Genomic DNA, 25,838 nt, shown 5'->3' with positions numbered 1-25,838 from the left:
TAGCTGTCCAGTTTTCCCAGCATCATTTATTGAAGAGACAGTCCTTTTACTATTATATGTTCTTGGCTCCTTTGTCCTATGTCATGTTTATTGATTTGCCAATGTTGAGCCATCCTTGTGTCTCTGGAATAAATCCCACTTAATCATGGTGTATGAATTCAGTTTTCTAATATTTTGTTGAGGATTTTTGCATCTATGTTCATCAAGGATATGCCTATGATTTTCTTTTTTGTAGTGTCCCTGTCTGGTTTTAGTATCAGGGTAATGCTGGCCTCATAAAATGAGTTTGGAAGCATTCCCTCCTCTTCAATTTTTTGGAAGAATTTGAAAAGGTTAGGTATTAAATCTTCTTTAAATATTTAGTAGAATTCATCAGTGAAACTGTCTGGTCCTGGGCTTTTGTTTGTTGGAAGGTTTTTGACCACTGATTCAACCTTCTTATTAGAAAATGGTCTATTCAGATTTTCTTTCCTTTTTAAAAATGATTTATTTATTTATTTGAGAGAGAGAGAGGCAGAGTGTGGTGTGGAGGGGCAGAGGGAGAGGGGGAGAAAGAATCTCGAGCAGACTCCCTGCTGTGTATGGAGCCCAGATGCAGGGCTCCATCCCACGACCCTGAGACCATGACCTGAGCTGAAATCAAGAGTTGGACACTTAACCTACTGAGCCTCCCAAGCGCCCCCTATTCAGATTTTCTATTTATTCATGATTTAGTCTTGGAAGATTGTGTGTTTCTAGAAATTTGTGCATTTTTCCTAGTTTGTCCAGTTTGTTGGCAAATATTTGTAGTTGTTTCTTATGATCCTTTGTATTTCTATGGTATCAGTTATATGTTCTCTTTCATTTCTGATTTTATTTATTTGAGCCCTCTCTTTTTTTTTCTTGGTGAGTCTAGCTGAAGTAAGTGCTAATTGAGGGGAACCTCAAAGGAAGGGTAAGGTTTAGGTGGTTAGTTCTTTGGAGACCAGAATTGAATTTCCTGGCCCATCACTTTTACTCCCTCTACAGATTCTCTCTGGGCCATTTTTTCCATTCTTGTGCTTTAATTTCCATCTATATGCAGTTATCTTCCTGATTTTGGTCTCTAGCTTGAACCTCTCCCCATGAAGCCAAATGCTTGTTGGATATCTACACTGAACATCCCACAGCCACTGGAATGGAAGTCTTCTTCAACACCCTCTAACCCCATCTAACTAGCTCTTTCTGCAACACATGGCACCAACATCTACTTAGTCACCCAGGCCATATTTCTTAGCACCACCCTTAATCTCTCCCTCTCCCCCACCTAATCAGCCACCAAGTTCTGAAAGCTTATCTCTTAATTATTTCTAGAACCTATCTCCTCCTCAAGAACACTCCCATCATTGCTCTAATTCAGGTCTTTCACCTATATTACTCTAATTGTCCCTTTACTGGCTCACCTAGATCCTCCTCTACACATCAGCCAGAGTGATTTACCTAAAATGCTAATTCAGCCACATCACCTTCATGCTTAAAATCTTCTAAGGGCTCCCCAACCTGAAAAACTGAAGGTTTTAGAGATGGCCTTTCTGAAGGTGTTACAATTTGAATTAGTGCCCTGCCACAGACTCCCTGGGTAAGCTCAGGAAAGTGCCTTTCCTTCTCTGGGCCTCAGTTTCTTCATCTAAGAAATAGGGGGGTTGGAATAGTTCTGTGTTTCCCAACAGGTGTCTAGACTGCTAGTCTCATGAAGTGCTTTTTCCACATGGGTCTGGAGTTCACTGTGTTTGGGGAATGTTGCATTCACTAGCCCATATTGGAGAGTCATGATACACGTTGGCATGTCACAGGCTCTGGGAAGCCTGGCAATCAAGAAAACCTACTAACTTTCCTTCACTCAGCTTTACTCAAACTTTTGTCACCCCACAGCCCTTTTAGAGCTGAGCATTATTAGAATCTTGTGGAACCAACGTTTGTGGAATATGCTTCAGGTAATGCTGAAGTAGATGATTGTCTGAGGACTGCATTGCTCTAATAAGTGGTGATTTTGCTGAAGTTACTTTTTAAGGAAGAGGATGACATTCGTCTCAGGTCTGCATCTGCCACAGTAGGTGTCCAGACAAGAGCATTAAACAGGGGGTTCATTAAGAAATGGGTAAATTGGGTAGAAAGTATAGCTAGTTTGGATGCAGATAATAATTACCAGCCATGAGAGGAGACCAGATTGTTCCCAAAAGGAAATGAGTACAAGGTTTTGACGGGGAGAGCATGTTAACCACAACAGTGATAGGTACTTTCATGACCTATATGCCTGTGCTGCTGGTCATGATAGTTCAAGGCCATTCTCAATTGATTTTCCTTTGGGAAAGTTTACCTCAGGGACTCTGGGGTGGCAAGAGGAGAAGCTGCCCCACTCATGTTCCTTTCATTGCACATAAGGCATCACTGGCACTTGTAAATGTTGACTGTAAGTAGTTCTGCTATTAAATCAGTTCTTTTATATCTCTGGACCATGTCCTGGACAAGGCAGAAGGCTTCGTGGCACTGGGCGTGGGGCCTGGCCTGCTGTATTCCTCAGCTGAGCCTTGCATTAGTACTGATTGCTGGCAAGGCTGTCGGCCCAGGGCTGTGTTTTTCTAATCAAGAAGGTCAATTTAGCACTTGGGAAAGACTAGTCAGCTGGGCCACATTACTTTCCCCTCCTGGTAGGAATAACATAGGCAGAAACAGTGGAAGCTTCTGTGAATGGTTTTTTAGGCAGCCCCAACTCACTGAGGCAGTCTCCTCCCCAGGCCCTCAAGGCTGCTCACTGGAGTTTACCAACACATTTCCCTATCCTGGGTCTGATGGGAGAGACTGGATCCCCTTGCCTACTGGTGTCTCCCAGCACCTTTCACTATCAGGGGAAAATGGGAGCGAGCAAAAAAGCAATTCCTGATCCCCCAAGCAGGAAGACTGGGGTTTTTATGTACTTTATCAGAGTCCCTCTTAGGAAATACTTCACTTTCTACCTTGTAATGCCATTACTAGTAGTTGAGATCTATTGAACACTCACTCTACTATGTGCTGCATGCTTTCCATGCACTAACCCATCAACTCCTTGGGGGAGTTGATCCCCTAAGGGGAGTTGGATGATGATCCAACAGGGGTCAGTATTAATATTATCCCTATTTTGTAGATGGTGAAACCAAGGCAAAAAATATATAATATATTTTATATATATAATATAATATAATATTGATATATGTTATTGATGCAGCAAGGAGATGGCAAAGCTGGGATCTCAACCCAAGTCAGCCTGTTTGCAATGCGCCTGCTCTTGACCATGACACCACATTGCTTCTCTGTTAGTTGTTTACCTATTTGGCTCTACCAGAGGTAGTGGGCTCTTTGAAGGCAAGGACTGTGTCTGGTTCATGGCAGGACCTGGCATATAGCATATAGTGAGGGCTGAGGGGAGCCTGGTAGTCAGTGCAAGGCTGCCTGTGTCAGAGCATTATGGTCACTTGTCAAGGGTATGGGGGAAAGTTCTCTGCCATGTAGCCTCAGAGAAACAAGCGCATCTGCTCCTTACTTCCCAAGACTGGCATCCCCCAAAGATAATTACTGTGGACTCTCAGCTGTTGGAGCTCAGAGACTATTCCACATCGGCTTGGTCTGTTTCCCAAAACAAGTTTGCATTGTTTTGAAACCATGGTGCAGGACACCCAGAGAGCAAATAGAAGTTGATCCCCACACAACAGGCAGTAACTAAGGCACCAAGAGTGTGTGGGACAGCTTCGGGGGGCTGAAGGAGAAGTCTGGCTAGTGCTGAGGGCATGCATATTTCAGAAAGGGGCCCACCCCTGCAGAAGGCAGCCCAGTCAATTGAAGCAGGAGCCCTAGGGTGGTACCTACCCTTTAACCCAATAATTTCCTCTCCTGAGATTTTATTCCTCGGGAAGCATTTCAAAAGAATTGAGAAGATACATGCATGGAGATGTTCATTAGGAGATTGGCTGTAGTAATGTAACACTGGGAACAAATGAATTGCCCAGCAATAAGTGGTGGTTAATTAAATTATGGCATATCCATTCCATTGCATATTATGAGGCCATTTAATATGTTCTTTCTGAAACCTGCAGCAGCCTGAGGAATACATGGAACAGAAGGCTTTGTAAAGGAAGAAGTGTCACTGTATTTACATTGTGATCTTGCAACTTACAAACACTTACTGCACTTAAATGCCCAAATATAAAGAGCTGTGTTAGAGTGATGGGATTTGAGTGATTTCTTTTTTAAAAATGTCTTGATCATTGTTATATTGTTTTCACATTTCCAAGTGGAATAATGTGTGTGTGTGTGTGTGTGTGTTAGAGAAATCAGCACATAATTTCTCCCCAAAACTAATTCTATTTGCAGTGGATTCCTATACCTACTTGAGAGTAAAAGTGTATATATGAGGAACAGGGACAAGAAGAAGACAGGTGCTGGTGCCACTTGATGCATGATCAGGACCATGACGTGTTGTGAAAAAGAAGCCTGGATCCTTCCATGATACAGCTGGCTATTCAGGAACCTTTGAAATGGATAAGGCTGTAGCATCTGGTCCATTGTTGCCATTCCTATATTGCCAGCCAGCTCTTATCTTAAGTCTTTAATTTGCAAGTGGTTCCTGCCTATCAGTGAACAAGGACGAATCCAGAACCTTTCTCTCAGATGAACAAAAGAAAGTGGGCACTCTTCCCCAAAAAGGAGAAAAAAGCTTGTCTAAGTTCCAATCTTGAATGTCCATTGGTATTGTCAGGGTCCCTGGACAGAGAGCTCCCCAACCCCCACAATCAAACAGGGTCCCCTTTAGCCTAGAGGTAGCATAATATGTAACAGAACAATTTTAGGGAGACAACAGTAGTGACCCCCATCTCATGAAGCACCTTTGGTATTGATGTTCTGCTTGGCCTGGCAAATATCAGCCTTGTGCCACTTCCTCCCACCTCCAAGCCTGACACATGGGTAATTATATTATATTTGGTTCAAAAAAATAAGCAAAGCCGAAGCACTGTGCTTAGGGATCCACGTGTAAGTGGTACACGTAAGTGGGACTGTGTGCAGTGAAGTTAGCAGAGGTTAAAGCATTTGGCTTTCATATCTCCCCACTCCCTCATTCCTGCTACCATCTTCATAACTGGCACCTTTTCAGAGATTCAGCTAGGAATAGCTGACAGTAGCCCCTCACATCATCATGCTAATTCACACCCAGGGGGCAGTTAAACCCAGGGATGACCAGATTGGTAGAGGGAGACCAACTGGCTGCCTTAAGTTGAGGCCTTTGGTGTTCCCACTTCAAAATATTAGTGCACTGGCCCTTATTAAAAGCTGGGTTGGGATGCAGAAGGTTATAGATATATAGATATGTTCATTCTCTCTCTCATTGCTCCTCACAGCCAAGGCTAGTATAAGGAAACTAATGCTGAGAGGTGAAATGATCTGTCCAAGGTCATGTAGCTAGAAGTGACATTGCTGGTGCCTTAACCCAGGACTCTTGCCTTCAAGTCTGATGCTCTTTAGTAGATGGCCTCTGGAGAATATGGTCAGATATAGGCATGTTGTAATGGCATACCCTAATACTACTAGTGTATCCACAAGTCTTGGGTAGGTATACTGTCTACCCATCCCTGTGCTAGGTATATGATGGGGCAGCACTTAAGGAGATGCATTGTCCAGGCTGGTGTGCCCCTGCCCCCACCAAATTCAAAGGTTGCCCTAAAAATCCTTCACAGGCCCAGTCCCACAGCCCTTGCTGTTTGTTCTCTACAGCTCTCACCTCTTCTGGCCTCATTCCCTTGCACCAGTCTCTGTTTGCCTTTCAGTTACTATTTTTGCTCTTCTTTTTATTTGAATGTCTTTAGTTGTAAATATAACAAACAAACAAAAAGGTACATAGACAAAACATTACAGATGAACAAATTGCCATAAGGCAAACACTCATGTAACAATCATTCAGATCAGATAGTGTTGCTGGCACCCCAGACACTTCGCAAGGACTATACCCCCACTTCCTACTGTAGGAGACCACTAGCATGGCTTTTCCAGCAATCACTTCCTTGCTTATCTTCTTAGCTTTACCACTTACACGTGGATCCCTAAGCATAGTGCTTTAGCTTTGCTTATTTTTTTGAACCAAATATAAATGAAATCATGCAATATGTATTCTTTTATGTATGGCTTCCTTCTATTGTTTGCAAGATTGATCCATGTTATTGATATAGAACATTTCCATTACCTCAAAAAGCTCCCTCATGCCCTTTTTCACTCAAACTGCTCCACCCCAGCCCCAGGCAAATACTGATCTCCTTTCTGTCACTATAAATAAGTCTTGCCTTTTGTAGAATTTCATATAAATGGAATAATACACTATGTACTCTTTTGTCCCAGGCTTTTTTTTTTTTTTTTTTTTTGCTTGCTACTTTTTGAGCCCATTCATCTTGTTGCATGAATCAACAGGGTTTTGTTTTGTTTTTTCCCCAGTGCTGTGTAGTACTCCATATCGTGGAATATTTGTTTATCCACTCACCTATTGATGACATTTGGGTTATTTCCAGTTTTTGATTATTAGAAATGAAGCTGCTCTGAACATTTGTGTACAAATACCTGTGTGAACATATATATTTATTTCTCTTGGTTAATATTTAGTAATGGAATTGCTGGGCTGCATGGTTAGTATATTTTAAACTTTATAAGGAACTGCCAGAGTATTCCACGTGATCATGCCATTTTGCATTCCCACAATGCAAAGTTTAAGAGATCCAGTTACTCCACATCCTTGCTAACATTTTTTACTGTCCAGCTTTTCAATTTTTACCATACAAGTAGGTGTGAAGTGGTATCTCTTTGTGCTTTAATTTGCATTTCCCTGATGACAAACGATGGTGAGTATATTTTCATGGGCTTGTTTGGCATTCATATGTCTTCTTTTGTGAAGTGTCTATTTAAATTGTTTGCCCACTTTTAAATTGGGTTGCTTGTCTTGTTATTAAATTGTAAGTGTAATTCATATATTCTGGATATAAATCTTTTTTCAAATATACGGTTTGCAAATTTATCATTTAATTTTCTTTGTTGGTTCTTTCACAGAGCAAAATTTGATGAAATCCAATGTATCATTTTTTCTTATATGGTTCATCCTTTTTGTGTCCTATACAGAAAATGTTTGCCTATCCCAAACTTGCAAATATTTTTCCCTTAAAATTTTTATAGTTCTAGCTTTTATATTTAGATTTATGGTCCACTTCAAGTAAATTTTTGTAGATGTTGTATGATAAAGGTTGAGGTTCATTTTTCCTTATATGAATATTCAGTTGTACTCACACCATTTTTTAAAAGTCTGTGCCATCACCTATTGAATTACCTTGGCTCCCCAAATCAATTGGCCAATGTGTGTGAGGCTATTTCTGGACTTTCTATTCTTTTCCATTGATCTGTTTGTCTATCCTTACAACAATACTGCACTTCCCTGATTATTCAATCTTTATAGCGAGTCTTTAAGTCTGTTGGCATAAGTCCTTCAATTTTGCTCTTCATTTTTAAACATTTTATTTGTAAATTGACATTTTTGTATATAGTTCTGTGAATTTTAACACAAATATAGATTAGTGTAGCTACCCCCACAATCAAAATACAGAATAATCCAGTCTAGGGGCAGCCCAGCAAGACAGAAAACTTTTAGACAATGACTGTTCTGCTCTAGCCAAATACCACAGGAAAAAGCTGTGGTCCCACCCACACCCACACCATCATAGACTGAATGGGGGACCTAGGTTTCCACCCTTTCCAAGCTCTAATGAGGCTCAGAGAAGGCTGAGTGGGGAGCTGGGACTTATATTTGCTTCAGCCAGTAGCAAGATACTTCCTCCCACTGTAGTGTCAATGGAGACCATCTGGAAAGCCTGAACTTCCAGCCCCACGAGGAAGTAATGAGGCCTCCCCAAAGGCTCCCTGCTGTGGCCTAGGAGGTCTAGTGGAGACTCAGGACATTCATCACCACCCAGTGGTAACAAGGTCACCACCCCACTCTGTGGTGTCTGTGGAAACCAGCCATGCAGGTACTGATGGAGGCCTGGTTGGGAGCTGGAACTCCCACCCCTGCCCAGCAATAACAAGGAGCCCCCTACCTTGGACATCGGTAGAGATTGAATAGGGAACCTATACTTTTAACTCTCTTCTGGCAGTAAAGAGGTGGCACTTCATTCCCTCTTCCCCTGCTGCATTGGTATCAGAATAAGCCAGATAAAACAGGAGGTTTAAATTAGATCTAAAGTCTCATAACATACTACCCAAAATATCCAGGTTTCAATTCAAAACCACTCATCATACCAAGAACAAGGAAGATCTCCAACTGAATGAAAAAGACAATCGATGCCAACACTAAAAGATATCAAAAAGAACCAAATGGATATTTTAAAGATTTATTTATTTATTTGAGAGAGAGAGGGAGCAAATGAGTGGGGGGAGGGGGAGAGGGAGCCGGAGAGAGAAAATCTCAGGCAGACTCCACTCTGAGCCCAGAGCCCCATGCAGGGCTTGATCTCATGACCCTGAGATCATGACCTGAGCCAAAACCAAGAGTCAGATGCTTAACCAACTGAGCCACCTAGGCACCCTGAACCAAATGGATATTTTAGAACTGAAAAATACAGTAACCAAAATAAAGAACTCAATGGATGGAGCCAACAGAATGGAGGGGACAGAGGAAAGAATCCGTGAACTTGAAGATACAATAGATATTATTCAATCTGAGCAACAGAGAAAAAATAGACTAAAAAAATTTAACAGAGCCTCGAGACCTGTGAGACTATGACAAAACTAGTTTCCTAAAAAACTAGTTTCCTACAAAACTAACCTTTGTGTCTTAGGAATGCTGGAAGGAAGGGGGAGTGGGCTAAAAAAGTACTCAATGAAATAAAGGCTGAAGTTACCAAGTAGACAAAAGGCATAAACCTACCAAGAAGCTACACAAACCCCAAACAGTATAAACCCAAAGAAATCCACGCCAAGACATATCATAATTAAACTTCTTTGTAGACCAAGAAAACATCTTGAAAGCAGCAAGAGAGAAATGACACTTTAAGGGGGGGGGGGGCGGGGAAAACAGTTTGGATGACAGCAGATTTCTCACAAGAAGCCATAGAGGCCAGAAAAAAGTTGCTCAACTGCCAATCCCAAATCCTATATCTGCAAAATTATCTTTCAGGAATGAAGGGGGAAATCAAGACATTCTCAGATGAAGGAAAACTGAGAGATTTTTCCACCAACAGACCTATCCTAAATGAGTGGCTAAAGGAAGTTTTCCAAACAGAAAGGAAATGGTAAAAGAAGGAATCCTGGACATCACCAAAGAAGAAAGAGCAATGGAAAGAGCAGAAATATGGATAAATATATTTTCCTTCTCTTGAGTTTTCTGAATTATGTGTAATAGTTAAAGCAATCATTATAACAGTCTGATGTGGTTCTACATGTATGTGGAGGAAATATTTAAGACATTATAAGGAGGGGAGAGTAAAGAACTGTAGAAGGAAGTAAGGTTTCTACACTTAAACAGGTAAATATTGACACCTGCAGACTCTGATAAATTTTATACATACATATGCATATATAATTTACATATTTAAATTATATAGCTAGCTAGCAAGATATAATAATACCTAGAGCAACCACTAAAAAAGCTATACAAAAAGATATACTCAGACATTACAGGTGAATAAAAATGGATGTTCAGTATCATTAGCCATCAAGGAAACACAAATTAAAACCACAATGAGATATTGCTACAAACCTGTTCAAATAGCTAAAATAAAAAATGAGGACAACACCAATGCCAGGGAGGATGCAGAGAAACTGGATCACTCATACATTGTTGGTGGGAGCATAAAATGATACGGACAGGCATTCTGGAAAATAGTTTGGCAGTTTCCAAAAAAACTAAACACATGCAAGTACCATACAACCTAGCAATTGCACTCTTGGCATTTATCCCAGAGAAATAAAAACTTATGTCCATATAAAACCTGTACATGAATGTTATAGCAGCTTTATTCATAATAGCTCCAAATTAGAAATGATCCAGATGTCCTTCAACAAGTGAATGGTTAAACAAACTGTGATACATCCATACCATGAAATACTATTTAGCAATAAAAGGAAAGAATTATCAGGGCACCTGAGTGGCTCAGTTGGTTGAGTGTCTGACTCTTGATTTTGGCTCAGGTCATGATCTCAAGGCTATGGGATCAAGCCCCATGTTGGGCTCTGCACCCAGTGGGGAGTCTGCTCCAGATTCTTTCTCTCCCTCTCCCTCTGCCCCTCCCTCCGCTCTCTCTCTCTAAAATAATCTTTAAAAAAAAGGGAAGGAATTATCAATGCATGCAACAACCTGAATAAATTATGCTAAGTGAAACTGCCAAACTCATTTATGATTGGCCTTTTTTAATATGTATGATTCAATGTATATAACATTCTTGAAATCACAAAATTATAGAAATGGAAAACGCTGGTCATTACCAGGGTTAAAGAGGAGTGGGGGAAGGAGGGAAATGGATGTAACTATAAAAGGGCAATGTGAGGGATCCATGTGGTAATTTGGGGTGGGGGGGCAGGGATGGATATCCAATTGCTCCAACACTGTTTGTATCATGGTTCCTTTGTATGTAATGTATATTTTTCCTTCTGACTTCTTTTGAGATTTTCTCTTATCTTTGGTTTTCAATGGTTTGACTATGATGTGGTTAGGCATGGTTTTCTTTGTATTTATTCTGCTTGAGGTTCACTGAGCCCCTTGGTTTTGTAAGTCATAATTTTCATCAAACTTTAGGAAAATTGTGGCCATTATTTCTTAACATATTATTTCTTCCTCATTCTTACTCTCTTCTCTGTCTGAGGCTATAATTGCATGCATATTATACTGTTTGATGTCCCACAGGTCCCTGAGGTTCTGTTCATTTTTTTTTTCTCTCTGTTCTTCACGTAGGATAAATTCTGTTAATCTGTCTTCAAAGTTACTGAGTCTGTCTTCTGCCTTTTTCAAACTACTATTAAGCCCATCCAGGGAATTATTCATTTCAATTTTTGTCCTTTTAGTCCTAGAGTTTCACTTGATTCTTTGGGTAGTTTCCACTTTTCTGCTTAGATTTCCTGTCTGTTTACTCAATGCCACATTTGCCTTTTATTCTTAGAATATATTTTTTTCATAGTTGCTTTAAAGTCTTTGCTAAATCCAACATCTTGACTATATCAGGGTTGATTTCAGTTGACTGCTTACTTCACACTTTCATGGTTCCTTGTATGTTTAGTAACTTTTTATTATATACTTGATATTATAGATGGTATCTTGCCCTGTCTATTTATAGCCCATACTTAGCCAAAGACTTTCAGGATACCCCACATGGACTCTTACCTGTTGAGTTATTTCCTCCAAATTTGTAAGTTGAAGTCCTAACCCCCAGTATGTCAGAATGTGACCTTATTTGGAGTAAGATCTTTACAAAAGTAATCAAATTAAAGTGAGGTCATTAAGGTGGGCCCTAATCCAATATGACTGGTATCCTTTCATGAAGAGGAAATTTGGACACAAGAGATACCTGTAGATGGAAGGCAACTGGAAGAGATATAAGAAGAGAGCCATCCACAAACCAAGGAGAAAGGTCTAGAACAGATCCTTCCCTTGCAGCCATCAGAAGAAACCTGCCAACACCTCAGCTTTGGACTTCTAGCCTCCAGAACTAGGAAACAATACATTTTTTAAGCCACCCAGTTTGTGGTAGTTTATTATGACGGCTCTAGCAAACTAATACATGGACTTTTTGTGCTTCCTCCAACTTGTAGCTCTCTCCTCACCAGTACCCTATCCGAAAGAGCACAACCATTTTATCCTTCCCCCAACTCTGATCTCTGCCTCCTAGCCTCAGCAGGACCACCATTCTCTGTTTGGATTCCAGCTTGCTTGCCTGCAGTTGGGAAATTTTCCCCACATAGAGAACCAGAGCAATTGTGGATCTCATCCCTTGCTCTCAGGGATTGAAGTCTTGTGCTATCTGTTGCCTAAAGTCTAATGTCTAATTTCCAATGCCTGAAAGCAGTTGCCTCATATCTTTTGTCCAGTTTTATGGTTATTTACTATGGGAAGGTTTCTCTGGTACCACTTATTCCATTATATCTGGAAGTGGAAGTTCCCCATATTTTTTCATCTAACCCCACCAACTTCTTCTAGTACTATTGCATCATTCCAAAGTAAACCTCAAATATCATATAATTTAATTCTGGCTGTGTTGATATTTTCTCTTTGTCTTTTATTTCAGCAGTCTTACTGTGATGTGCCTCAGTGTGGTTTTCTCTGAATTCATCTTTGTTGAGGTTTGTAGGCCTCTTGAATCTGCAGTTTGATGCCTTTTATCAGTTTTGGAATGTCCTTAGCCACTAGCTCTTCAAATATTTCTTCTGCTCCCATTTTTCTTTCAAATTTCCTCCTTGGATGCAAATTACACATACGTTAGATCTTTGCATTCTATCCTCTGTGTCTCTTTCTGTTCAGTTGTTTCCCTGTGTGCATTTTATTTTCTCCTAGCTTATTTTCCAGTTACCTAATTCTTTCTTCAGAAAATCATCTAGAGCTAGTTTCTATTGCTTACAACTAAGAACTCTGAATAATAAGGGACCAATAAGTCTTTGTTGAGAACCTGGAATATATCCTTCCTTATTCTCTCTACAACCCAACCATCCTCTGGGGTCCAACACAAATCTCCTCTCTCCTAAGTACCACAGCCTAAATACTCCACTCATTCTGACAGTATTTCCTAAGTATTTGTTGTGAGCCAGGCGCTGTGCTAAGTGCTGAAGATAGAGAGATAAATTTGGACCCTGATCATTTACTCAGAAAGTTCCTATTACAATGATAAATGGACAGTGAAAAAGAAATTGGTAAGATCTGTACTAGAGGCTAGGTAAATCCCTGGCTCATGGCTACCTGTCCATGATGGGGAAATCAGAGTTGAAAAGTTGAGGCTTCCATTTTTGATAATGGAGGATTAGCCTTCCCACTAAAGAAAAATAAAACTTCTAGTTAAAACATTAAAGAATAGTTCCTCTAAAATATTAAAGGTCTAATAAGATAGTAAGCATTATGGGGGCAAGATCTGAAAGGACACAGAATCAGAAAGATAATGCAACATTTGGGGCCGTTAGATAAAGGAATTTATAGGAAGGATATTGGGTAGTTCACAGAATTTCTGGGAGGATTAGAGAATCAGGCTTGTTGGCCATATGGTCAAATCCACAGACAAAATCATGGTACAGAACCAGCCTGGCACCTCTATTAGCACCACTGAGTAGTAGACCTTGTAGTTTGTCCACGTACATCATCATTGATGGCCTCTGGCACCACAGGTATAGTTGCTCCAGGAAATGGGATGCTGTGGCAGATTCTTTCCTGACCCTGCTTGTCTTCATTAACACGGACTCAAAATCTAATTGATATACTGTGCCCCAGCTTCAAAAGGAAGCTAGCAAAGTAACTGGTACTTTCAACTTCCTCAAACTCCCCAGGAAGGGGAGTTAAGATGCTGGGCAGCCAGAAAGAGATAGATATCCACCACAGGCCCAAATCAGGATTGCATGGCATTGATGCAATTGGCCTATCTGTGCCAATCTGGCCACTCACACTCTCACTGTCCCAGGTCATGCACTAAGAATCCTTTCTCTTGTGTGTATGGATCATGTGAGGAGGCTGGCCTTGCTAGGTTCCTTTTCTCTACCACATTTCCTACCACATCCGAAGGTATGCACTTCCCTTGGGATTAGGAAGTCAACTTGCCTCAAGACTTAAAACAGAGTTCCTTGCCCAGAACGTGAATCCCAGCCCACATCCTTGCTGTTGTGCCTTTGGCCCATGCAATGCTTCCCTAGGGCTTCTCTACAGTATCAAGGGTCAAAGCCAAGAGCTTCTCTTACTTACAGAGCATCAAGTTTTAATCCTACAAGCAGAGCAGTTGTCTTTTCTGAAACTTCGGGGGGGTACAGAGCAGGGGCCAGTCGAAGTCCTCTGCCCCTTCCATAGTAAATGACTGCAGCCAACTCTGGGGTTTTGGTGTTTACTGTGATGTGTATGTCATTATTTGATTTCTTGGTGTTCAAAATCCTCATTAATATACATTTGTGCCTCCCGGTGGAAATAAAGGAGCGTGTTCTCTGTGTATGTACTCACATTTCTTTATTTAGCCTGGCACCTGCCTTCTTCCCCAGCATGTTATTTTGGCATCTGTGCTGTTCCATTGCAAATCTCCAGAGCTTACAGTTCTTAGAGAAAATGGTTTCTTTTCCTCTACGAAGATTTTTCTCTTACCCCTGGACCATTCTTTAAGGCTAAGCTCTTAAAGGCTAAGCTCACAGGTGGGTGAGCTGTGCCACCAACTTCAGCAGGTAGGGCTACTGAGTGCCACCCCCACTCACTTCCACCAACCCTAGTTACCAGCTCTATTAGCCCCTCTCAGCAGAGAGAGGTGTCCTAGGCTAGAATGACTGCTGGTTCTATGGACCCTTTCATGTCAAGCCCAGAAAAGTTCTAAGGATGACTCACTTGGAAGGGTTCCTGTCACCTGCACAGGGCAATGGCTTATGCCAGCTGGGCCCCAGGCCAGCTGTGGGCAAGAGGGAAGGTGTCACTGGAGCATTCCCAAGTATTTGCCATTCACCAGGCCCCAAGAGAGCTGGCCCTCAGGTTTCAGGAATTATAAGGAGGGACTGAGACTGTCTCTAAATAGCCCTCAGGACCTGGGCCCCGAGCCAGGGGACTTCCTGCATGGATTACTGACCTACCAGCTGGGTAGTGGGCATTTAGGGCCAGTCATTACAAGTATCTACTGTGGGGCTGGGAACAAGTTGTCAGCCTGGCCACTATTCAAGTCTTCATCCCTGGAGGTGACCCAGAGGAAATAGCATTGGGTGATGGTGTCTGGCCAGGCTACAGAGTAACCAGACCTACGGTTGCATCCTGGCTTCACCATGTACTCGCCTTCTGACTTTGGGCAGGTTGCCTCTCTTATCTCAGTCTTATCTCCTCATCTGGAAGATGGAAGGGTTCAATGAGAATGTCCACCAAGCATGTAGGGCAATGCCTGGCTCATGTAGAAGCTCAATAATCAAAACTCATTGCTATAAAAATAACACTGAACTTGAAAACTGGAATTTGAGCCTGAACTACTTCAGTAATGATGGGAAACCACTCTCCCCTTTCTTTGCCACAAGGGTAAGGAGAAGGAGCACATGCCCTGCCTGCCTTCTCAGAGCTCAGTGAGTCGAAAATGAGAAAAAGAACATGAAAGGGCTTTGATTCCTGTCAAGTGTTTCCCACTTAGGAGAGAGGATTGTCCCAGGATAAAGTTAGGAAGACAATTGGAACCAGTGGAAAGGAAGATGTAGTTCCAAGGTGGCAAAGATCATCAGAACTGAAGTAGGCAGAATGCCGTCAAGCTGGCTGGGAAGACACTAAGGGAGAAGCGCTAAGAAGTTAAGTGGATTTTTCTTAAAATGATGAGGCCTGCCCTCTCCCGGCCCTGCCCCCACACCAGAGCATGGGAATACTCACACTCGGGGCTGGCAGAGAGGAGACTGGACTCTGCCCCTTGCTTCCTAGTCCTATAGCCTCCCACCTCTGTGGGTTGTCCTTTCTTCCCCTGCAAGCTCAAGACAGCAGTACCCACCACCCTGTGGTGACAGGGACTTAAGCGATACTGTGAATGTGAAGGCGCCTTTGAGTCTGTAGAGCATTTATAGAAAGGTAGATGTTTGTTTTTATTATGCATCTGCATCAATGTAAAATATGAATGGGAAGTTGATTTTTTTTAATAGGAAATTAATTTAAACCCAGCTAATATTTCGTACATGCTCAACCCCTGATGTGTCCTGCTTCTTTAGGGCATGTGTCTCCTCTGTGTTGCAGGACTGGAAAAGGGAATTTGTACCTATAAGAAGGGTGTGTGTGGGGGGGTTGTTGGGGGGATGTGTGTGTGCGTGCGCGCACACATGCAAACACGTATATTAGTTTCCTAGGCCTGCCATAACAAAGTACCATGAACTGGGGGGCCTCAACAACGGAGATGTACTGTCTCCCAGTTCTGGAAGCCAGAGTCTGAGATCAAGAGGTCAGCAGGGTTGGTTTCCTCTGAGGGCTATGAGAAGATTCTGTGTCATGCTTCTCTCCTAGCTTCTGGTGGTTTACTTGCAGTCTTTGGTGCTCCTTGACTTCACCCTCATCTCTACCTTCATTTTCACATGGCATTCTCACTGTGTGTAGTTCTCTCCTCTTCTTATAAGGACACATCATAATGGACTGGGGTCCACCCTACTCCAGTATGACCACATCTTAACTTAGCTAATTATATCTGCAACAACCCTATTTCCAAATACAGTCACTCTCTGAGGTACTAGGGTTCAGAACATCAGCATCTGAGTTTGGGGAGGGATACGATTCAACCCAGAACAGTATGTGTGTGTTTTGATGAAGCAGTGCTCTTAAAAGGCACCCAAGTCTCTGCTCTCCAGCTCTTCAGTGTCTTCTCGTCCCCAGTGATGACATAGGTGAAATGGTGCTTGGGCATCCAGGGGCCAGATGGCTGAGGGAAGGTGCATGTGTTGGGGCAGGGAACTGCTGAGCCTTATAGCCCTGCACACCTGCCTGCTCAGACCAGGACAGAGCTCCTGCTACTCTTCGAACTAACTCCATTCTGTTCCTCACTGATGCCAACAGCCCCCTTCTCTGTGCTGCTCTGGCCTGACCGTCTCCTGAAAGGGCACTTTCCAGCTCCTTGACCTCTGCAGCCCTGTTGGACCTGGCCTATCACATACCTACCTTAAAAAGTATTTCTGCTGGGGACAGCTGATATGACCTAGCTGCCTCTGAGATCTCCAGCACAGATGTCCCCAGGGCAGGCCTGGGTCTGCATGACCATAGCATCCCAAGGGTGGAGACTTTGGGCAGGTATGGGCTTCCCTTTCCTCTTCCTGTGCAGCCCAGCCATGGGTCAGATTTAGGAATAGTGTAACACTGTCTTGCCACCCCCTGCCATCCCTGGTCACTTCAGATGCTTGATCCAGAAACTTTCCTACTGACAGTGCTGGTCAGAATCTGGCCCCATCGTTCCTGTGCTCTGACTGCCAGGAAGCTCAGAGCCAAGATTTGGGTGCCAGTGGTCTCACCCAGCAGCTCAGTGAAATGACCTCTCCCTTCTCTGCATGTTTCTGACCTGCCACTCAAAAGTTAGGTTCCACCACTCTCTTTAATCTGTGTTTGCGTTGGAAGCCACTTCAGATGTGTAGAGAAGTATGATTATTAATGGTGTTTTTCTTACTGCAACTGGGGTGAAAAAAGAGAGGTGTTTCCTTGATTTTATTTATAAATGAGGTGGTGAGCAAGTAGGAGGGGTCTTCACAGGATATGGTCAGTCTGACACTTGAAAGGGCTCTGGGCATAGTGTAAAGATCTGGGGTTGATTCCCGGCTCTACCACTGACAAGCTATAGAAAATCAAGCAAACCACTATATCTCCCTAAGCCTCAACTTTCTGGAAAGAGGGGGCCTCCACCTATCCCTGTGCCTCTGAGAAATGGAGCCTTGCCATTATCTCCTCCCATGAGGGATTCTCTGTCAAATGGGCTCATGATCTTTTTCTTCTCACTTCAGAAGGCTCTTGTGACTACTGATAAGATCAAAAAAATAATAGCCAACACGTTTTTAGTCCAGATTGTGTGCCGGATACTGTTCTAAACACATTTTATGTGTTATTTCATTGAATGCTCACAACTGCCTGAAGAGATAGGTTCTGTTATTGTCCCCATTTTGCAGAAGAGGGAACTGAGGCTCAGAGAGATTAAGAACTTGCCCCAGCTCACACAGTGAGTAAGTTTCTAACTCATGGGGTCTGACTCCTGATTACCTGCTCTAATCCACTGCATATCCTGCCTCCTACAGCAGAAACGAAAGTTCAAGAGATGGTGTGAAGGTTTTGTAAATGATAAGGTACAATCCAAATTCAAAGGAAGTGCCCGTATTTTCATTTATTCTAGAACTCGGCTCCCCCATCCCAAAAGTGTAGAGGTTGGCCTTAAGATCCCTTAGGTCTCCTCCCTCTCTGACAGGCTCTCAGTCTGTGTGTGTCTTGTGGAATTTGCAAAAAGCAGGTACACAAATGTGTTATTTATTGTACTTCTTAAGTGATCATACTTGTTACCAGGGTAAAGTGATACTCATGTTAGAAGTTGGCACACTGCTTATATTTTTGGCTGCATGATTTGATTATGAGACAAAAATCACAAAATACCTTGGCACCAACCAGAACATTCTAGATGTGTGTGAGGCCCATTCCCCAGCGACCTATCAAAAGTCTTGGCTCTAGCAGCCCATAAATGCATGCCTTGCTACCAGAGTATAAGAGCTCATGCCATGTAGGCATCATGCCAAGCCTATTGAGGATCCAGGCCCCTGCAGGCTTGCCTGCAGACCTTCCACCCAGACAGGGTGTGCAGAGGAAGACAGTTCCCCAGGAGCACCTGTCTTTAAGCTGTCCAATGGGAGTGCCAGGGAGGAGTGCTAATTTCTAAAAAGTTGCCCTTTTTAGAGAAACGATGAGGCTAAAGTCCCTTTGGTTTCATCCTCAGTATCTTCTAGAGCCTCAAGCACTGCCAGGCTTCCTGGCCCCCAGCCCTTCGTGCCACGTAAACTGAGGCCTTTTCAGTCTCTCCCACAGGCTGCTCCCTGCACACCTGCCCAGGCTCTCATAGCCTCCTACGTCATTTGCACACAGGACCTGGCATCTTGTCAGATGGGGTTCCCAGTCTTGAGGCCCTGAGGCAGAACGCAGACTACGCTTGGGCAGTTGGAACACAGGAGGCAGAAGTTTTGGTGCCTCTGATGGGAGATGGGGCAGGAAGGGAGGCAGAGTCCAAGCCTGGGACCCAATTCTTGAACTTACTTCTTGTTCCCCCTACTGCCTGACATGGGGCTCCTGCCACCAGTCCATCCATGTCTCTTTCCAGTGCCAGGGCCCACTCTTCTGGGATCCCCACCTCTGCCTCCCCCTGTCCCTGTGCCTCTGAGAAATGGGCCTTACCGTTCTCTCCTCCCATGAGGGATTCTCTAAAGAGAGCCCACAAGAGAGAACTGCAGAGGGCACTCAGTTTGCCTCCAGCAGCCCAAGTCCGGTGCAGAAGTCAGATGCCCATGGTCCCCTTTGGCTTGGGGTGCTTGCAAAGACTTTGCTAGGCCCCGAATTTCACAAGAGAAAGCCTGCAGTAGAAGCGGGAGCCACGGTGCACTTTCCTCTGGTGTTCAGGAGGTACAGGCCGCGGGGGACCAGCAGCTCGCTAGTGCCACTTCTCTGCCAACGGCGGCTCGGCTGTGCCAGCATCCTCCCCAGCTGACCACACCACCACAAAGGCGGGCTCCACTTGGCTCTTCTTCCCCGGGAGTTTTGCAGGGCTATGGATTCCCAGGGCTTCTCCCCAAGTGGCCTGGCAGAATGAGCCATTCAAGCCTCTTCCTGATTTCCCACTGTCCGTACTGTTCCAGCACAGCTCAGACCATGTTGCTCCCTGATCAAAACTTTCCACGACCCCTGTGTCCTGGAGGCTCAGTGCCAAGCCAGATGCGACCTCCGAAGGCCTCTGTGATCTGTGTAGCCTGTGTGCCCAGACTCTTCTCTCATGACTTAATCTACTCCCTCTGGCCTACCTGAGACTCCCCTCGTAGCAGCCTCTACTTCTCTCTGCCCTGCCCTGGCCTGGATTGCCCTTCCCTTCCCAGGTGTGAGGCAGCCTACCCTTCTTTCACAATTAAAAATCCACCTATTTCAAGTGCTCCTTAGCCACACATGGCTAGTACCCATCATATCAGATTAAGAACATTTCCACTGCCACAGGAAGTTCCACTGGACAGCACTGTCCTAGACTGTTCAGGCCAGGGGGCATGAATATGGCTGGTCTCCTTCTCTAAATACCTCTCTGCCTCCTCTCCGCTGTCCCGCACAGGACGGGCCTTGACCTCCCACATCTGCGTGGGTTTCTCTTCTCTCTCAGTTGTGAGGGACAGCACTCCACAGCCACCCACTCCAGTGGTCTGGTCGTCTTGCTTCTCTTGTTTTACCCTGGAGTGTGCTTTCAGCTTTCCCTGCAACTGGGAAGGAAAAAGCTTGACCTGAGGAACACTTAACAAAATTAGGTGCGCTATATGGAGCCTCTTTTAGGAGCTGGCTTATGATAGTGATTCTACAAAAGCTGGGTGAAGCTAACTGCCCCTAGCTCCGAGAACCAGAAATACACATACTCAAGAGGCTATCAAAGGGACTGTGCCTATTCACCTCAAGGCAGAGAGGACCATACTGGTTTTCTGTTGTTGTTGTTTTTGCCAAAAATGTTTCTTAAGTGCTGTCATTTGTCAGGATGAACTCAAATCACTTGCTGGCACATAGGAATTTGAGAGAAAATAAAGATCAGGCTTGACTATCCAGGCCTGACAGTTAAGAGCTGGTCTTGTTGACGAACAACAGACAGTGGAAATCACTGGTGTCCCTAGGGAGAGGGGTACAGGAGAGGAGTGACGTTTTTGCAGAAAACCACTGATTCGCAGCCAAGTGGGCCTCTCTGGTTCTGAGGGTGGAGGAACTGCCTGCAGCACGCATGCAGACCTGTCCAGCAGCTTCCATCTGGGGCGCCTCCCATTCTTCATATGGAGGGAAGTGGGGATAGGAGCAGAGAGGTGCATGGGAGATGGGACAAGGCCTGGGAGGAACCAACTGGGTAAATGGGCAAAACGGGCTACTCAGAACTCACTTTCTCAATAGTCTTGGAGGCTGCAAAAGAGAGGGAAGGTTCTTTTTGCAGTTTCAGCTTGAAATAAAGCATATCAGATCTGGCTTTCAATGAACAATAGCCTTTTCTAGTTTCCTAGCTCCCTCCTGCCCTATACTCGCATGCACACACACCCCTCCCCCATCTCAGACTCACTTGCAAAAATGGGATCTGTCTTACTGGGGGCAAAGAGTACATGTGGATCTGTATTTTTCCTTAAAACCGCATGTAACTCTACTTCAAATAAAATGCTTAATTTAAAAAAGAGAGAAATGAAAGGAAGTAGTTTCTTCGCTGGGGGCACCCCAGGCCAATCCCTTTCTTCTTTGGGCCTCAGTTGCCTTCTTTGTACAATGGGACTATTGGAGTAGCTGATCTCTGAGGGCCCTTCCAGGCCTGCCATGCCAGCATACTGGCCAGTGAGGACTAGCAGGGCCCTGGGCAATCGCTCTTTTGGGGGTGGCCACGAGGTGGTCTGACCAGGGGCTGCATCTCCGCAAGAGCTTGTCTCCTGCTTCATCCTTGGTGGATGCAGGGTGGAACAGGGTGGACACACAGAAAGGTGGGATGGTGTTATCTAGCGCCAGAGCCGTCCCATGGCCACACTGGGAGCCGGGGCTTCTCCTCAGGGACAAGCTCCCCCGTCCCACTGTGTGTGCATGCCGCCAACAACCCTGGGGCAGCAAGCTCACTTCCTGTCTTTCCTACAAACATTGTTTAGTCTGGTGCCCCCCTTTCATCTGGGGGGATGGCTGCCGGGGATTGATTTATCTGGGAAAATATGTTCAACCCGGCCAGGTCTATTGGAAGTGGCAGAGCATGTGCATTTTAAGCCATTAGTTGAGGGAGGAAAATGAAGAGCAGCCGCACGGCCCCTATCATGACCAAGTTTCTTTTGAAGCAGGGACCCCACCGTGTGACTATCCATTCTTCAGCGGAGCCGGGACTGGTGTTTGCCAAGGCTTTCCGACATGGTCTTCACCTGCTTCACCTTTGCGGTGGTGGGAGATGCATTATGGGAAGGTCCCTGAGCACCAGTCTGCTCACAGGGCCCCCGAGGAGAGCATCTTCCTTTCTGCTCTGAGAGTAGATGGATGGGGAGCCCCATTGGTATCAGGAAGGCCATGGCATGACTCCTAGGAAGCAGAGGCCAACCTACTGCTCTCAGAGGCCCCAGGATTGGAGCAGATGGCAGGTAACTGGGAGCTCGCTCTTTGCTAGTGGAGCCTGCAGCCTCTGGGACCTGGGAAGGTGGGAAGATAATACGCTCGCTCTTCACCAAGGACTCCTCCCTCTGCATAGTCAAAATAGCTAATAACAATGTGACTTCTCCCCAAAATTCAGCAGATTCCACAGAGACCAGCATGATATCATCCATCCCTAGGGGGCGTCCACACATGTGGGCTATTTTTGTAATCAGCAATAAAAAGCCCCTGCATTAGTCATGCCATACATAGAAATCTATCTCATTTCACTCCTGGATCCTCACCTATTAATGCAACCAATGAAAGGTAGCCCCGAAGAGAGCTCCTGAATTGGGCTTCTGCAGTGGCTGGGGCTCAGCTCTCCCTTAGTCCCTGGCTCAGGAGCTGGGGGGCCAAGACTTGGGCTCTGTCCTTGAGGACCCCACCATCTGTGGTCTACCATGCTGAGTGCCAGGGTGGGACCGGGGGCTCCAATGAGGATTGGCTCACTCAGCTTGAGGAAGGTGACTTAGGAGAGTAGCTGAAAGGGGTGACATTTTTCCAGATGAAGAGGCCCAGTGTGCCTCTATTTGGGAAGGACAGGGTGGGGATTGGCGAGGGCCAAATGTGACTGGGAGGGTGGGGAACAGTGTGGTTAGTGTGCCTGGAGCTGAGGCTTGGTGGGGTGACAGGGCCCTCCTCCTGGAGTTCCCCTCACATTCTGCAGTATCTCTAGGATGGCATAAATGACAGCACTGAAAGTACATGTGGGGAGCACTGCCTTACACCAGTGCTTTCTAAACTCTGTAGGCCCAGGAGCCCCTGGTATCCAGGGGCTATGCCAGCAAGTCTCAAGCTGTCCAAGAGGCTGCTGAATGCAGACCACTTCCTGTGTTAACTGAAAAGAAGGTGAGAAAGCTCCCCCAGAAGAAGGTACTCCATGAGCACCCATCTCTCTTCCCGTGGGCTGTGTCAGACACTAATTTATTTCAATACAACCCAAACCTGACAAGGATCTTGAGCAGTATTGTATCCTTTCCTTCTTGCACATTCAGTGTTTCTGATGGGATCACCCATGAAGAAAGTGTATCTTTGGGGCTTTCTCTGGAATGTTTCTGAAGGTAGTGGGTCATCTAATGGCTCTGGCAGGCTCTAGCAGGCTCTGGCATGCCAAGAACTCACCTATGGTTCTGACAGTATCCTTAAGGGTAGTAATTAATTTTTTTTTAAATAATTTAAAATTAACTGAAAGAAATAAATAAGTATATTCAAATTGGACATTATTGTAGAGAAGGTGCCCTAATGTTAACAACATACCTTGGTGCAGGTGATCAATGCTGGTACAAGACTATTAACTAAGCTGTGGACCTCAGGCTTGTGCTTTTATTTTGCCATTTTCAAATGAGGAAACTGAAGCTCAGAGAAGTGGAGTGGCCTTACCCAAGGCTCCAGTCCCAGGAAGTGGAGGAGCTGGGATCAAACTTAGGTTGCCTGCCGACTCTGTCCATATAGCACCTTGCTTCAGTGACTGCTGATGGTTATGTGTCTGATTGGTGCTTAAAGACTGTTAGCCAATGAATCAGTTCCCTACTGCTACTGTAACAAGTCACCATGCATTTCATGGCTTAAAATAGCGAACTTTTATTATCTTACAGTTTTAGGGGTCAGAGGTCCAAAATGAGTCACACTGGGCTGAAGTCAAGGTGCGGGTGGGATTGTACTCCTGCTGGAAGCCTTAGTGGGCATTGCTTCCTTGCACTTTCCAGCTTCTGGAAGCCACTGCACCCACTGGCTCATAGCCCCTTCCTCCATCTGCAAAGCCTGTGGGGCGTCATGGCGAGCTCAGCTCCCATTATCACATGTCCATGTCTGACACTTCTGCCTCCCCCTCCATCTCTTAGGGACCCCTGTGATTACACCCAGCCCACCCAGATAATCCATGATCATCTCCATCTTTTAAGGTCCTTAACTTGATCACATCTGCAAATTTACCTTTGCCATATAGGGTAACCTGTTTACAGTTCTGGGGCTTAGGATGGGGACATCTTGGGTGGGGGGCTTTCGCCAGCCTACCCAAGCTGTACATGAACTCAAGGCCAAGAAGGAGCATGTCAGAGATACAAGGCATCTCATACCTGGTTCAGGCTGGCAAGAGAAGAAGCAATGTGTCTTGTGGCTGCCAATGACAGAAGTTCTTTGTGAAGAGAGTACTGAAGCCAAAATGTGTTAACTGAAAAGAGGGTAAGAAAGCAAGCAAGAAAGTGGGTTCCCACCAGGCAGTCAATAGCCCCCAGTGAGGAGAGCGATGGGAGCCACAGCTAGAGAGACAGGACAGAGAAGAGTGGAACGCCAAGGGCACCCACTCCCATAGTTTAGCAAATCCCTGCAGACCACACTGACATCTGCAAGGCCACGGTGTCCAGAGCTTCCACTGTGGCTGGGAACCCCAAGGCTGCCCCGGGCTTGTGGAGTCCTTTGGAGCCTGCTCTGGTTATTCTTACATGTCACAAGGTAGGCCCGGACCACCTTACCTAAGGGCCTGGGTAGAGCCTGCCACCCCTATCCCTGCACTGGATCAGAGAGCCCTGGGAGGCCACGGGACAGCCCTGGGGCAAGATGACCTGTAGAGATCCATGGAAACCCAGCCTCATACTGGGGACTGTAGAACCCAAAGCTGGCAGTTAGCCACAGAGCTGGCTCTGGCCCTGGGAGCTGAGCGATCCCAGCGTCCCAGGGCAAATGGCCCTGTAGCATCCTTCCTTTAGCCTCCCAGCTCTGGCAGGTATTCCCTGACACACGGCGGTCTAGTCTTTGCTTGAACCCTCCCCCATGATAAGAAATCATCCTCTCTGGATGTGTGGTTAGAAACAGGCCTTTCTGGCTCCAGCATCCATCAACCAGCAAGGGGCCCCAAAATCACCCACGGGAAACCTACTCCAAAGCCAATTTCTGTGCCTACCCTCTGCCCCATCCCCACCCCACCAAACATGTGCTAAGCAGTGGGGCAAACAGGGAGGGGGCCAATCCAGAGGAGGCCTCAGGGGCTTGGGACAGTTGGGTGGCTGGGCAGCTGAGTGGGGGCTTCTTCAGTCATACCTTGAGGTCAGTTTATAGGTGCCGCCCTGACTAGCATCTAGGGGAATGACGAGTTCTTTTCTCTTGCTTCCTCTCCTGCCCCATATCCCCTTACTTTTCCAAATGTACATCTGTGATTAGAATCCACTGACTGTAGTAGACCTGGCAATTAAGGAAGAAGAAATTGCCAGCCCTAGCTCAAAAGCCATCTTTTCCAACACTTTGAAGCAAGTGGATCACCAGACCCCACAGCATGACTCCAGGTGCATTTAGAGTGAGGGCAAATTGCATCCCCAGTACTTTCCTATCCCTGCCAGGCTGGTGGGCCTGAGGGGTACAGTCTGGCCTCTGCCTGCTGGGCACAGCCTGCTGATTTGCCCAACAACCTGGTGTTTCCTGGGACCTTTGGGTGTGGCACTCCCAGTCTTTGCCAAGCGCCTGCTTTCTCAAGTGTGAGGCAGGGCCCTGGATGGTCTTTGAAATGAGCGCATGATCTGGTAAGCTGACTCCATCAGCTTCATGGATGCAATTACCAGGAAGGGCAGACCAAATAGAGCAACTTGACCCTTGGAGTGCTCATCTCAGGTGTGCGTGCAGTTAGAGGGAAGCAGAAAACTCCAAGTAGGGATGGTGGCTCAGTCAGTTAAGTGCCTGCCTGCAGCTCAGGTCATGATCCCAGGGTCCTGGGATTGAGCCCCACATTGGGCTCCTTGCTCCGTGGGGAGCCTGCTTCTCCCTCTGCCTACCCCCCCCC

The sequence above is a fragment of the Mirounga leonina genome, unplaced genomic scaffold (assembly GCF_011800145.1).
Source record: "Mirounga leonina isolate KUSES-001 unplaced genomic scaffold, KU_Mleo_1.0 Mir_101799, whole genome shotgun sequence".
NCBI lineage: Eukaryota > Metazoa > Chordata > Mammalia > Carnivora > Phocidae > Mirounga > Mirounga leonina.
The sequence above is the reverse complement of the archived record's forward strand: the minus strand, read 5'-3'. Positions refer to the sequence as shown.